This window comes from Sceloporus occidentalis, unplaced genomic scaffold, assembly GCF_023333645.1.
Source record: "Sceloporus occidentalis isolate IW3139 unplaced genomic scaffold, rSceOcc1.0.p SCAF_4, whole genome shotgun sequence".
Lineage (NCBI taxonomy): Eukaryota > Metazoa > Chordata > Lepidosauria > Squamata > Phrynosomatidae > Sceloporus > Sceloporus occidentalis.
In genome coordinates, this window is record NW_028316984.1 from 23272 (window position 1) to 39600 (window position 16329).

Here is a 16329-nt window from a genome sequence, read left to right on the forward strand (position 1 = left end):
GAACTAAGAGCCATTGTCTGTCTCCCTGGGGGTGGAGGACCTACTAGAATGGTTCGCCCTCGAAGGCTAATGGAACCAATTGGATTCCAGAAAGCCCTAGAGGGTTTGTTCGTTGATAATGCCGGTGATTCTGTTGAAGCTCTGGTGAACACATGGAACACTGATCTTGCCGGGGCTATTGACACAATCACTTCCAAGTGTCCTTTCCCACCCGCTTTGAATCGAAAGCCCTGGTATACCAGAGAGCTGAAGAATGTGAAGTGGGTGGAACAACGACTAGAGCGTAAATGGCACTCAACTGGACTCTTAGCTAACAGAACTCGTCATAAGAAATTTCTTTATTCTTATAGAGAGGCAATAAAAGCAATGAGGAGATCATTCTCGCCTGTTCGCATTGCATCTGCAAAGTCTTGTCCGGCAGAACTGTTTAGGGTGGTGAGGGAACTGATGGTGATGCCATCTACCCAGAACCCTCTACTTAACCCGACAAGAGTCTGCTGTGATGCATTTGACAACTACTTTGCAGGTAAAATCTCTCAGATAAGAGCCCACCTGGATGCCAGTGTTGGGGCAAAATCAATTGATGAGGTGTCCAGTCAGTCCGTTTATGAGACTAGACTGGATCAATTTGAGCTTGTGAGTACTGATGATGTGGACAAGATCCTTGGAAAGGTGAGGAAGATGACATGCCCTCTTGACCCCTGCCCATCATGGCTGGCCATCCGGGGGGGTGATGCCTTGATGGCATTTCTTAGACATGTCATCAATGCATCCCTTAGGGTAGGCTGTGTACCACCTGCCTTAAAGGAAGCGGTTGTTAGACCACTTCTGAAAAAACCTTCCCTGGACCCCTGGACATGAAAAATTATAGGCCTGTTTCCTATCTGCCATTCTTGAGTAAGATGATCAAGAGGGCTGTCGCTCTTCAGCTCCAAGTGGTCTTGGATGAAGCCGATTTTCTAGATCCATTTCAAACTGGCTTCAGGACAGGATATGGGGTGGAGACTGCCATGGTCGCCTTAACTGATGACCTTCGTCTAAGCATCGACAGAGGAAGCATGACCCTGTTGGTGCTATTAGACCTCTCAGCGGCATTTGACACAATAGACCACAGCATCCTCTTGGAATGCCTGAGAGAGCTAGGAATTGGAGGCACTGCTTTGCAGTGGTTCCGTTCCTTCCTCTCAGGTAGATTCCAGAGGGTGATGCTCAGGGACAGTTGCTTTTCAAAAACAGAGCTTAATTGTGGCGTCCCTCAGGGCGCCATCCTGTCCCCGATGTTGTTCAACATCTATATGAAGCCGCTGGGAGAAATCATCTGGAGACATGGAGCGGGGTGTTATCAGTATGCTGATGACACCCAAACATACTTCTCCATGTCTCGGTCATCAGCAGTGACGACAGATGGCATTTCTCCTCTCAATCAATGTCTTGCAGCAGTAATGAACTGGATGAGGGAAAACAAGCTCAAGCTGAATCCAGACAAAACGGAAGTACTTATGGTAGAAGCCCCCAAACCAGGTATCGGGCAGCAACCTCCAGTCTTAGAGGGGTTCACGCTCCCCTCAAAGGACTGTGTTTGCAGTTTAGGGGTGCTTCTTGACTTGTCGCTTCAGATGAGGAATCAGGTGAATGCGACGGTCAAAAGTGCCTGTTATCAGTTCTGGCTGATACGTCAGCTGCGCCCTTTCCTGGAACGGGGTGACCTCGAAACTGTAGTACATGCGCTGGTAACCTCAAGACTTGATTTTTGCAATGTGCTCTACATGGGGCTACCCTTGTGCCTAGTCCGGAAACTTCAACTGGTGCAGAATATGGCAGCCAGATTGATTACAGGAACAACTAAGAGTGTCCATATCACACCTATATTAAAATCACTCCACTGGCTGCCTATTCATTTCCGGGCACAGTACAAGGTGCTGGTCATTACCTTTAAAGCCCTCCATGGCTTGGGCCCAACCTACTTAAGGGATTGCCTCCTTCCGTACAATTTGCCCCGTACCCTCAGATCCTTTGGGAGGAATTTGTTGCAGTCCACAAAGACCAGATTGATGGCAACCTCTCAGAGGACTTTTTCTGCGATCGCTCCCACTTTATGGAATGGCCTGCCAGACGAGATCCGTCAAATTGCCAACCTTGAGAGCTTCAAGAAAGCTGTCAAGACTTACCTCTTCCGGCAGGCCTTCCCGGAATAGATCCCGGCCATGTAACGCTCCCCCCACAGTCATATACAAGCGAAGACTCTGCCCACCATTATTTTATTGTAGTATTGTTTTTAGATTTTTATTGTCTGTAATTTTAATAGATGGAATTGTTTAATCTTTTTTTAAGGGGGGGGGAATTGTATATATTGCATTTTTTAAAGGTTGTACGCCGCTTTGATTGTGGAAACAAAAAGCGGGATATAAATTAAAGTTTTATTTTTATTATTATTATTTATTATATTTTAATGTATGGTTTTCTTCTGCAGCTGAAGCTGCCAGGTACAGATCCTGCCCAGGCCGTGGCATATTCCATGTTTCTGCGGGTTCCACCACCAGAAGAAAGAAAAGATCATTCCAGGTAACTACTCTTGACATGAAATATTAGATTAAATTTAAATTGATTAAATGGAATCCTGGCTTATAATACCATATGTATATATCAGGCATGATGTTCAAGATCCTGCCTTGTCAGATACAACTACAGTAACAGGAAGGAAGGGGGACAAAAGAAGAAAAATGGTGTGGCAGCACCTGGTTTTTAGTTTTGCATGGGCTCTTGTGGATATAAATCCACTTCTTCAAATGCAGTACCAAACCCATTTCTCTGGATTAGTATTTTAGAAGTATTTGAAAATAGTTTAAAATAGCACCAGTGCTGTCATTCATCAGAGCTTCTCATCTGCATATGAAATAAGTTTCCATTTGAGACAATTGATATCCACTGGTATGACATCTGTATCTTTGCTTGTTCCTCTGACTGCATGTGTGAAACATGGAAGACAACAGTCCTTGGGCCATGCCAAGAATTAGATGGTCCTAAAGGAAGTGCAAAATATAGCAAGCAGATACAAATGGAACTGAATGGTTGCCTTTGCCCTTATCAATTGTAGGACTTTAACTCTGCAAAATAAATAAACAAATGAACAAACTATGAAATCTTTGGGGACAGATCACTTCCAATTTTGGGGCAGGAATATATTGCTGGTCTAAAACAGGTAGGGGGAAAGAAATAGCCTTAAAACAGACATTTGTGTTTCTGGAGATTTCTGGGGACATGATTGGCTATCTTTAGCCTGAACATATTTTTTTCTTTTACTGAACCTTTGTGGGCTACATATGGGGGAAGGAATCTTCTTTATGATGGCTAATAATTGCAAACATTTGAAATCCCTACTTTTTTCTCACTTTGCAGTAATGTAATCAAGCCCCAGCACATGGACTACCCTGCATTCTTATCCCCAGATCTAAATGTTACCATTGCGAATGTTGAGCTGGACCCTCCTGCAGAAATTTCAGAGCACTACCAAAGTCTTCAGAAGGCTTTGAAAGAACCACCTCGAGAAAGGCAAGGAATCAGAAAGAATGGGATTTTTTTTTCTAAATCAATGAATTCTGATTTCTGATAATGGGAATTGAGCCTCAGAAGTATTCCTTTAGACTAGGGCATGGGGAACCTTTTTGAGCCTCAGGTCCTCATTGACTTCAGGGATTACATCAGGGATTGTTTGTTAGCACCTGACACAAATGGGTGCTATTCAAAGGCTTTTTTAGAGGGATATTTTCTTCTCTCCCCTCCTCCCCCACCTAGCATTCAGGATGAATTAAATCTTTACTTATCCAGTAGTGACCTGCCTCCAGTCCAGAATCTATGGACTGTTACAGACAGCCAAAATAAAGCTGCTTCGGGTCTCTTTGGAGGTACGCTGTTTAAATGATACATGCATCCAAAGAATCCAGAAGCTGCACCAAAGCTGCACTCCAGTGCTTAGGAACAGAGTGTGGCTTTGGCGTGACCTCCGGACTCTTAGGACCCATGCATAATTTAAACAGCATAACTCCAAAGAGACCTGAAGCAGCTTTATTATGGCAGTCTGTAACAGGCCTATGTTCCTTGTGCTGCAAATTAGGATTTTAAAAAGCTTCCACTGACACCAATTTCTTTGTCAAAACACTTAAGTACAGCATAGGTTATTAGCTTTGTAAAAGGGAAATTACTGTGCTCAGGAAAGAATCAGTTAGTTTTCCCTCCAAAGCTGTGACCACCCCTCAAATGCCTTTTCCCACATTACAAATAGGCTTTTAAAAAGTCTCAGTTTGGTGTAATTTGTTTGCTTATTTTAAGCAATGTAGATCCTGGTCTTCAGGCCAATTAACAAACTGAACAATTAAATCAACAAATAGCAAAATAACCATATGAAATAACCACATAAAACACAGTAGACATATTTGGAAATATGCTTGGAACCAGGGGTGGTTTGGATTCTGATTTTTTCCCCCAATTTGCAATGCCTGTATTTACATATACATACAGAATAAGATATCTTGGTGATGGGACCCAAGTCTAAACACAAAATTCATTTATGTTTCATATATACATTATACACATAGCCTGAAGGTAAAATTATACAATATTTTTAATAATTTTGTGGATGAAACAATGTCTGCGTACACTGAACCATCAAAAAACAAAGATGCTACTATCTCAGCCACCCATGAAAATTTGTTTGGTTTTCGAAGTATTTCAGATTTCAGAATTCCAGAAAGGAAGACTCAACGTATATATTAAAATCTTTTAAAAGCCTGGGAAAATGAAATAGAGACTTTTACTCTACTAAGGACAGGGGCTACACAAATAGATCACAATATCTACCCAGTGTGGGAGGAAAAGCCTTGCCAGTGCCATGCTCTTGGAGAACTCTGTGGCTTTGGGACTGTCCCTAAAGTCCTCAACCTCCAGCAGATTTCACCCCCCACCTCCCCTTAGTCTAGGGATACAATGAGGGTGGAGGATGGAAGAGGACAGATACCAAAAAGAACCCAATGTAGTCCACTGATATGTTGGAGAAATATTTTGAGGGCTGAGACAGCAACAAGCAGATGAATAAGTACTCCAGTGCTGGGGGACAGTCTCTTATATTGATAGTGAGGACCCTGAAGCAAGAAATTCTTCCCAAGCCTGACTGTGAATGGTGCCTTTTTCAGTCCACTGATACCATCTTCAATTATTTCTGTAGCAGTGGTGTGTTTCAGGAGAGCTGGTCCCCTTGCCTTGACCGTGCCCCTCTTTATGGGTGGCCATGTGAATTAGGAGAATCCTCAATCCAAACACTTCCAGGGTGGAGGAAACTCCCAGATTAGGTAGGAATGCCTTCAGGTGGTAAGTAAGAAAGTGCAGTCGTCCTCTGGCCTGGTCGCAGGTTTACTATGGTGATGCTGAAAAGCTGTGGGGGAAACCTGTGCCACCATCTTTGAGAAAATTTTGAACTTTGTTCAGAAACTGATGAATAGCCAATGAAGCTGATGGTGAACCAGCAGAAGACAGTATAGCTTGCCTCTATTTATTCCAGGATTATGGAATTATGGACTGGTAATTCTAGAATCTTTGAAAGGGTTTAGAACCTTATCACATGTGCAAATAAGCTGGAATTACAATAAAATAATAGTGCTTCCGGAAGGGGGTTACCTTATGATGTTGTGCTGTTCTCCCATTCTCTCTCATTTAAAACACTTTCCTTTTTAATAACATAAAAAATACATTAATGACACCCTTTCTTTCTTCTGTTGTGCTATGTTTTATCTTGCAAAAGTTCAGTAGTGATTGTATGACAATTTGGAGTTGTCAGAGTTGGTCAGTGGGTGTGCTGTGAATGGGGGAACACCAGTCCACCTCCAGTGATCATGGGAGAAAAAGAAGGGACAGGATTTTCAGTTTGATACTGTATGCCAGTGGAAGCTCTCTCCTCCAGTACTGCTTCCACCATGGAAGGACCACAATGCAAAGTTCAGGTGCCTTCTTTGATAGACCAAGTCCCATATCCTCCAATATTTCACAGATGATAAACAGGACACATGCAGTCAAGGAACATCAGAGTGTTGTCAAAATGGCAAAAGTTAGGAAGGACAGACAGATAGGAAAGGCTGCAGCGATTCCCTAAATCTTTCTACTTCTTCTTCCTTTATAGAAAAACCCATTGCCAAATGACTGCTCCCTTCTCCCATCAGCTTTGTCAGTGAAGATAAAACTTTGCTCACTGCCCCCCCACCTCTCCTACTTTTCCAGTCCCATTTGTTATAGTGCTGTACAGCACATTATACAGCACTATTATAGACTAATCGCACTATGATGCTATTATGCCTCAGGTGAAATAATAAGGAAGGCATAGCTGTTTTAGGAAAAAATACTATTTTAACGCTAGAAGGGACTCGTGCAATAAGGCTGTTAGTTCCAAGTATTCCTATTTAATAGTATCATATATTGGATCAGAATATAATTTTGTCCTAATGACAAGGAAATGTGCATATCTAGATATTTCAGTACTTGTAAAATATGTGGTTTGGATGGATTTGCTCTTTAGGTTGGAGAGAATGAAAAAAGAATATCGGAGTTTGCCAACGTGGCCTGAGAAGGCTGAATATTTAGACCAACTGATCTTAAAAAAAGGACCAAAAACAGGAACTCCACAACCAAAGGTAATTTTTTATTAAAAGGGAGAAAACTAATGACTGAGAGCTACACAACATGTGAATAACAGTTACATACTTCTTCCTCCTAAGTTTTTAAATATATATATATTCCCCAAATGTAGCTGCAGGGATTGGACAACTATTGTCCCTTGTAGCATAAAAAGAAGTAAGGGAGATGACAGGGTGAAAAGAAATGTGGCAGCACCTCTAAGACTTTTTTATTTTTGTTTTTATTTTTGGATGAGCTTTTGTGGATATCAAGCCACTTCTTCAGTTGCAGTACACAGTGATATTAAGGCATCGTGTATAAAGTATATTTATACAGTTGTGAGAGTGGGACAGAATATAATAGGATCCAGAAATACTAACTGATCTGAAAGATCTGTAAGGTCTCTCCTAGCCCTTTGAAAATTTCGGGCAAGGCACATGAATTGCATCTTTCTGGATCTTATTACATTCCATTCCACTCCCACAACTGTATAGATACACTTTATTGACCTGAGGATTATAGGAAGTAGATTTATAGCCAAATAATAATAATAATAATAATAATAATAATAATAATTTATTTATATTTCCCACCTCTCCCAAGGATTAAGGCAGGATTACATCAGTAAAAATGATAAAATAATACAAAATAAGATCAATAAAACACTAATACTGAATCAACAGACATTCCTATTAGTTCTCTAAAATAACAATTCATCAGTTCATTAATAGTCAGGGAAGTTAGCTCAGGCTAAAACCAAAATCAGTTGATCTTAAAACTGCTGCCATGTTTCTTTCCCCCCCCCCTCCCTCTTTTTTATACATATTTCAGAGCTAGAAGTGTTACATCTGAATTTACCTCCATTCCTTACGGTTTTTCAGGTAGTTTTTACTAAATACTCAAACTGAATCATAACAGCACAAATGGCATTTGTGTGATAGGTGTTCTTTGGACTGAAACTAGCAAAGATGGTGGTTTTGATATCAAAACCTTGATACAGATTGTGACCAATTTCTTTCAGGAAGTGTCTCACCTGGACGTTATCACATGGGAGAAATTTCTCTTAATTTTGAATGAAAAGAAAGTGGAGCCAGAACGCATTCACATGAATTTGCTAGTTCAGCAAATATACGTGAATTCGAATTGCATTCGAACTGACTTCCCATTGCTCAAAAATAGCTTGCCATTGCCCAAAATTGCATGTGATCACCTCTCACGCAAAACCCCATGATTGTGTTCGGACTGACGTCTCATTGCCCGAAATTGTGTGTGGTAGTCTATCACTCAATAACGTTAAACCCCATGATTGCATTCCGATTGCCATTGGATTATGCTTCCAATTCCCCTTGTTTGATAACATCCCCTGTATAACATTTTAAAGATTTGCAAGGAAGATTCTGCACCAAGTCTCTTCAAACAAGGAAGTTAGATCATCAGTGGGTGCCAGAGTAGGCTCTTTTCTGTTTCAGCCTTTAAGTGGTAGAATAAACTCTTTAAATAAATTTGCTAGTAGATTGTCCTGATTCCTTCATTAAAGAGGAATGTAAGGCCACATTCATAGGGTCGCAGTTAACAACAACAAAGGACATATTTATAGTCTGGCGTTTATGCATAGTAAAGGTTTGTGAATGTTTTTCGACCTGTTTATTTATATATTTGCTAGTTAGATAGATAGTTAATTAGTTACATTTGTATCCTACCTTTCCTTGAGTGAGCTCAAGGCAACCTACATGGCTTTTGTCCTGCCCACTTCATCCTCTCACCACATATTGTTATTGTTGTGGTGTGCTTTAAGTCATTTCTGATTTACAGCAGCCCCAAGGGACTATCATGGGGGTTTTCTTGGCAGGTTTCTCCTCTGTGGCTGAGAGAGTGTGACTTACCCAAGGTCACCCAGTGGGTTTACATGACTGAGCATACACTCAAAACACTACACCATGCTGGCCCTGTAAATACTATCCTGTAAAGTAAGTGAGGCTGAGAGACTGTTCCAGGCTGGTTGAATTTAACAGTTTAGTAGAGACTTAGATCTGTCTCTCACAAGTCCCATTCCCTCACACTAATCACTATACCGCACTGGTTCTCCAGTGAAGTTTTCAATTATTCTATCAGTAATTTTATCAGGAGCTCTGTTTTATTTATCTGTGCAATATACTGTAAATTGTTTTGAACATTAGAGGAAAGTTGTTAAGCATCTTTAAGATGCTCAAATGTGATTATGGGTATGTAATGCAGCCTACTATGAATAAGTAACATGTTCTCCACAATCACATCAGAATTAGTTTTACAAGATATTCTAACATTTTCAGATGTGTTTTAAGAGCATGAATTGATGTGTGCTTATTTATGTATCAGTGCCCAAAACCTACCTCTTCCTGTCAATAACGCTTACTGTTTAAGAGCTTGTTGGATGGCTCGCTAGGCAGAACATTCAGGACTTTATCACATAACTTACCAGACCAGGAGCACTCCATACCTCCTGTTCCTTCATTAGAACAAACAGGCTATTGCTGGTCCTGCATTCTCTCCTCCAGTCTCATCCTTAACCCTACCTCCCTGCCCTATGCCCTACCCTGCATGTCTTTCATTTTTGTATAAATGTGTGCATGAGTGTCTGTGTGGTTTTTTTAGATGCAATTCCAGAGTTGTACTAATGTAGTTTTAAAAAATTAAAAGAAGAAAAAATAAAGTAGAACAACGACAACATGGTGGTTTTGGAATAACGAAGGGAAGGGGGAGAAGAGGAAACACTGACATTACCTGACTGTGCAATCCCAGAACTGCCACAGGAACTGTTTGTGCTCTAGCACTATACAAGCACATCGAGGGGCTTATTGATGGGTTTTCCCCATCACTGGCAAGGGGGAGGCTACCCATGATTGGTAGAACAGGCAGCAACAAGGACATATCACCAAAGTCTATTATCAAACTTTTATAGTTTAAAAGCCACATGTGATAAAGTCCTCAGTGTAGTCGCTCCAGTTAAGTGGTTGTATAATTAGGAATTAACAAGCTTCCCTGCCAACACATATATGAAGCAATTCTGTTCTGCTCACTGCCCTGTCCCATTACATTTTAATAGCTATTAAGTATGAGAGAATAAATTGTATTTAATTGTTAAAGTCTTTAAAGTAGTAATCCCAGGGAGAGGATAAAAGTTTAAAAATTTAGTGCAATGTTCTAGCACTGATTATCACAGCAGGGAGAATTTTGTATGCTGGGGAGCACGTACTTAATATTTCAACACTTTTTCCTCCCCACCAGATGTCTCGCTTCAGGGAAATCGTTGGGAAGATTCATATGCCTGGACACAAAGTTGCTCCTTCCATAGGTTTAGTAGTCATTCATATATTTTTTTATATTCATTTCTTAAAGCAAGAGCTGAGAGTTCAGTGGGTCAATTACCTAATTTTTACCATGTATTTGCATGTGCAATTCCAGTGTTTAATATTACCTTCTTTGCAAATGAGAAGTATGAGTTAAAATGAAAAGAAATGTGGAATTTCTTTTGAGTTTTAACTAGTTGATAGGGGAGCCATATAACATCCAGCTAATGTCACTGGCCCTCCCACTTGTTAGAGGTTTACATATGTGGTGGATAACAAAACGGATCAGCCCCTTAAAAACTTGGCAGTCACTTGAAAGAAATGGCCCAGTGAAAGAATATTGCCAGCAGTCTCCAAATTTTTAGGCACATTTCTAGATTTTCTAAACTCTTCTCGAAAAGAATCCTCATAAAATGATTGCTGTAGAAACCTGGTAGTACCAAAAAAAACGGGGGGGGGGGGGGCAGGTTATTTGCCCAGAAAATAAAGGGTGGGATTTTGAGCCCCAAATGCCAATTTGCATGCTTTACATCACGTACTGTACTGAAACACTAACTTTCCCAAAAGGCATATCCAGGGGTAGCTGTGTTGTCCATACAGCAAAGTACAAAAATATCCAAAATCCACAAAACAGTAATATCTTTATTGGGGACATACATGTTGCAAGCTTTCAAAGCTTCAGTAGCATCTTCATCAGGCAAAGGTGTTAAAAATAATACAGGAGAAAGAAAAAATTGACGGTGTTAGTCATGGGTCTGCATTTTGTCGAGATGTTGTGGTGTCGTCATTTTAGATGGTATGGAGGGGTATTAATGCAGACAGGCCCCTCCTCCTCCTGGCCATGTGGATTGTGAGAGACAAAGTCCAGGAAGTAAATTTCAAATCCCATTAGCAAGACAAAATGCTGCTGCCTCCAATGCACACATGGCCAGATGGAGGAGGGGTCTGCCTGCATGAGTACCCCCCCCCCCAACAGCAGAGAACAGCGACCACAACATCTTGACCAAATGGAGGGCTATGACTAACATAGTAAAAAAAAATCTTTCTTTCTGTTGTATAATTTTTAACACCGTTGCCTGATGAAAAATCCAGTGGAGCTTTGAAAACTTGCAGCATGTAGATTGTTTATTTTGGTTCTCCCAATAAAGCTATCACTGTGGATTTTGGATGTTATTGTACTTGCCCAAAAGGAAACTAAAGATTCCAATAAAAGTAACTTGTCCAAAAAACTGAGTACAATTCAGAGGCTGGGTTGAGAACCAAACACCAACCTATATTTCATATTCTCAAAATACTTGTTTTGAGAAGCAAATCAGGGATACTCAGAGAAATACTATTCCAATAAACACACCCAGGAAACACCCATCACACAAAGCAGAGAGATACAAAACCCTCTAGAATACCCCCCGCCCCAAAAAAAGCAGACAACACTCATTTAGAAACTTCTAGCCCTTCAACAATAAATACAGCTTAACTCCAGACTACCGATATTTGAAAGATTGGATCTCCATATACCCAGGGTGGAGAAAGTACATCCTGCAAGAACCCCCCCCCCCCACTTGGGAAACTCCTGAAATCCACCAGACCCCCCTCAAAATAATTTAAATTTTGTGGGGGTTGATGTTAGACTGGTTTATTTTGCCTACAATCCACCCCAAAACTTCCCAGACTTCATAGAAAGACCCCCAGCATCCTCAGGAGCCTTTTCCAGGCACCTGCACCGGCCTTACTGACATCCCTGACAATAAGGAATGTTTATTGTTTTATGCTTGCAAGATTAAATATCCTTCCGTCTGGTGTATTGGAAGGCAGATTTAAAAGGATACCATACCAATACCGGCTCTGCCCTTGTGGCTCTGAAGAAATTGAATCTATTAGTCATATTCTCCTCTGTTGCTCCCTTTATTCTGAACAGCGTGCCCGGCTTATAAATTTCCTGGCAGGCAGGAGAAATTTTATGTGGACTATCTTCTTGCAGACAGCAGTGAATATGTAACTATCAGAGTTGCTAAATTCTTTGCAGCTGCTATTATTTGCCGCAAAAACTTTTTAAAACAGATGCAGGAAACTACTATGTAACTTCTTCCGGAGATATTTTGATAGCTAAATAGTCAATTATCTCTGTTATACCCTTATTTTTAGTATACTGTTAAATCCATTTAGATGCATGTCTCTGGATTTTATTCTTGACATTTATAGGTATATATGTATCCATACGAAACACTAGAATACGATGTTTCTGATGGATGCAATGCAATGTAATTTCTGCAAAACATTTTATTATTTTGTGCTGGCCATGTGCCATAATAAATTATTCATTCAATGAGTGAAAAGGAGTTTGTTGTTTGTTTTAATTAGGGATCCCCTTCAAAAAATTTTATGCAGCGGGAATTGTTGTCCATAGCTGCAATGCACAGTGTTATCAGTTGTGCTTTGTATGCAAAAAACAAGAATAGGAATGAGAATTTTAAACATCCAAAAAGCAGGAAAAGCACCTTAAAAGTTCTGCTATGTTATTAGTAGCTCATGTTTTCTGTTTATAAAAAAGTTCTGACATTTTTTTCTATATCTGTAGTAGTAGGAGTTGTGGAAGAAGAAAAAATACCTGACATTCCACCAGATGAGGTTCAGCCAGATGAATTACAACCAGATGAAATGCAATCGGATGAAATGCAACCAGATGGAATGCAAGCAGATGAGATTCAACCAGATAGGATTCAACCAGATGAGAATCAATCAGATGAGATTCAGACAGATGAATTACAACCAGATGAAATGCAACCACCTGAAATTCTGGTATGGATGTACAGTGTTGGTAAATTGCATTATACAATAAAAACTGTGATAATACTACAGATAAAGAGGCTAGTGTGAGTCCCTCTCCCAAATGTTTCAGGGAGTGCAGGGATAACACAATTCTTGTAATGGAAAAAAAGTTCTGAAAAGAGACCTTACTGGTTATTTAAAAACAAAATCCAAAGTTGAGCAATACTTTTTAAAGGTTAACTCAAATACCAAAGATGTATGCATCAGAAAATTTAATCAAGCTATGTGGTACAAAAAATTAAGTGATGGATAAGGAACAGAAAAGTCCAAAAATGCCAGGTATTTTGACTGTGAAATTTGCAGTTAGTCTAAAGATTTCAAGACTGAGTGAATGTCCAATAAGTAACCCAGCTATGCATTCAGAACAAAAAAACAATTCTGACTTCATCTTTCTCCTTTCATACACATCAAGAGACTAACAATGGATTTTTGGAATGAAAATGTTCTTAAATTCTCAAATTCTTAAATGAAATGTTCTTAAATTCCTCTCTTTAGTGAAGGATTACTAAAAATCACATGAGTTTATGTGTTTAGTATTTATTTAGAAGAGGTGTTCCTTTGAGTGGTGAAAGATTTCTCTTTGTCAAACTATGTGATTGTCCCCAGTTGCATATTTTTATTTAACATGTTTTGTTTTGTGATTGTTCATTGGAAAGTAAACACAAGCTTAATATGCAAGTCTAATTGCTGGTGCATATACTAATAAAAAATTGTGAGAGGGAAAACATATTAATCAAAAGAAATGCACAGTCCCCCAGCGTCTTGTTTGACTCTGAGTTCCCTTGAAAATACTAGATTAGTTCAGGGCTGCTCTTTAACATGTTTCAAGTAGTATATATTTAATTAAAGTTGGAATATTTTTATGAGTGGATTCATTCCAGGTTACATTTTAGTACTTATTTTAAATATGGCTTACTACTGTTGTTGGTGTTGTTTATTTATTTTCCAGGAGTGGGCAAGTGTTCCACATGATGTATCTAACTTATATTTTCAACCTCGTGAACTTGAGCCATCTGGTGAAGAACTGGAATCAGAAGGTGAACTAGTGGGAGTGACAAATTTTCTGAATGGATCCACTGAAACTACCCAGCTTATTCCAACGCTGGCTGTAACTTCTAGCACTACCTATCCTTCAAGATCTTCAAGTGGAGATGTTGTGGAAGATAAAGTCAGAAGAAGAAAATTTTCCCATGAATCTGAAACCTCACTATCAAGTTCCAGTGAAGTACCAGCAGAATTTTCTGAAACAGGAGATTCTGAAAGCTTTATTTTTACAGGTCCTATGGGACAAGAGGAACTACCTGCCACAGTGAAAAAACCAGCTACCATAGAATATATGCCAGAACCAGTACAGGTGACATATTATCTCACTGCCTGTCCCCCTGCCCACCCTGCTTTAAACAGAAATAAGGTTATTCCATTTGTCCTTTTCTAATGGACAAGCTATTTGAATTTTTTACATTCCCATTCTTTCTCTTTTGAAGTAGTAGCATATAAGGCTGCATCTACACTGGAGAAGTCATGCAGTTTGTTACCTCTTTAACTGCCATGACTTTGTGCTATGGAATCCTGGGATTTGTAGTTTTGTGAGATATTTAGCGTTCTCTGTCAGAAGGCTCTGGTGCCACAAAACAAAACAAAACAAAAACCTACGAATCCCAGGACTCCATAGGATGGTGCCATAACAGTTAAAGTGCTGTCAGACTGCATTAATTTGCAGTGTGGCAGCAGCCCTATTCACAGATATGTTAAAAGATGGAGTGGGCCAATTTTTTTAAAGATAATACTCTTGCACTGTGTCAGATCTTTAACTGCCCCCTTTAACATGCTCTTTTCCTTAACCAAGGGAGCCTTATAGATGCTGTTCTGTGAAGTTGGTTGGGGACTGTTCATTGAAAATTCCCATCACAAGCCCTAGAAATCTTTGGGAAAAGCTATAACAGTTCAGTAGGTACTTTAGAGGAAAAACATACTAGATATATTTATAGAATGGTTATACGAGTCTTGATTTTTAACCCACTGCCAGGGAAGTAGGGATCTCAACCAAGTGAGTAAAGGGCTGTCTTTACTCATGGCGCTTGATCTTTGGCTCCTTCCTCTGCAGGCCCCAGCATTGCTATACTTAATGCCAGGGGAACACTTCGTCTCTTCTCCACCTATCATAGAAACATGCAGCAAACACATGCTATATGGGTTGCCACTAGCCTACTAAACTTCTTGGCTGGGCCTGCCAGAGGCAAATCTCATCCAGTACCCTGAGCATCCCTGGGCCAGTATAAATAACCACAGTACGTACTTTCCAGAATTAGAAACGCAAATCTGAATTGGTTTCTATGGGGGATATCCCTGTTAGTCCATCGTGGCAAAAGGCACAAAGAAACTTGCTGCAGCTTAAAGGCTAACATGTTTATCACAGCATAGCCTTTTGTAGCCAGTTACCAGACGTTTTTCCTGAACAATATCGACTTCCATTTGCAGAACATTAAGTTGCACTTGATAATTATAATTCTGAGTAAAACAGGCACAATTAAGTTGAATTTATTAACATTGTCCCTTCATAAAGAATAATTGCAAGTATGATAAAAACAGAGGGCTGCTTCTTCTGTGTCTTCTGTTTTGCATAATTGTGTTAACTTTAGTTCATTATTCTGTATATTATTATGTCATTCTAATTTTCAAATGTTTGTCAAAATAAACAACTCCCCCCCCCCCAAATATATTGTCTCCCAACAGTCAAAGGAATCACTTCCCAGGTCTGATTTCCCTCTGCCTGTCTTGGATGAATGTGTAACTCCTAAATCATCAGGTAAACAGCATCACTTTTTAATAGTAAAGATCTGTTTCCAGCAATTTGAATTCTGTATGAAATGAAATGAAATGAAATATAGTAAAGAGTAACAGAAGAAAATATTTTTCACAGATAGATATATATATGGTTTCAAATCTAACACTGTTAATATGTCATGATTAAACAACAAAGAAGGTAGAAGTTTGGTTCAGAAATTAGGTTAGAATGATTGAGAATATAAAAGAGAGAGAGGGGTACAAGGATGTCAATAGGATTATTAAAGCAATACTCCATACAAAAGCTAAACAAAATTATAATACCTAAATTAGACTGTTCCCTGCACAGGGGGGAGAGGTGGGTAGCATTAAATTTAAAAAGTATATGTAAGTGAGATACTGGAATTTAGTTCCCACTTAGTTAATAAATGATTTTATTATGGAATATATAATACATATCATGTGAAATGTAGAAACTGTGATAACATTGGGAACAGATGAAATAAAACTTATGTATATGGAAAAAAATAATGATTATATAATACGGTACTCAATTACAGTTGATGTATTAATTTTTCATCCTGGTCAATTCTTTCTAGAGTCAGTTGTTAAATCAGAACAGAAGTGGTTGTTGAAAGACAATGGGGTAAGGAATAAATGGTTAAGCACTATTATAGTTGCACAATATAGCTGAAATTGGCAGTATGTAGTGGAGGCAGCAATATACAGCATTTCT

General features: G+C 39.4%; 1 pseudogene; it reads left to right on the plus strand.

The window, feature by feature from the left end:
- The window catches only part of LOC149313372 (uncharacterized), a 41006-nt pseudogene that overhangs the window by 20402 nt on the left and 4275 nt on the right, over positions 1-16329 (plus strand).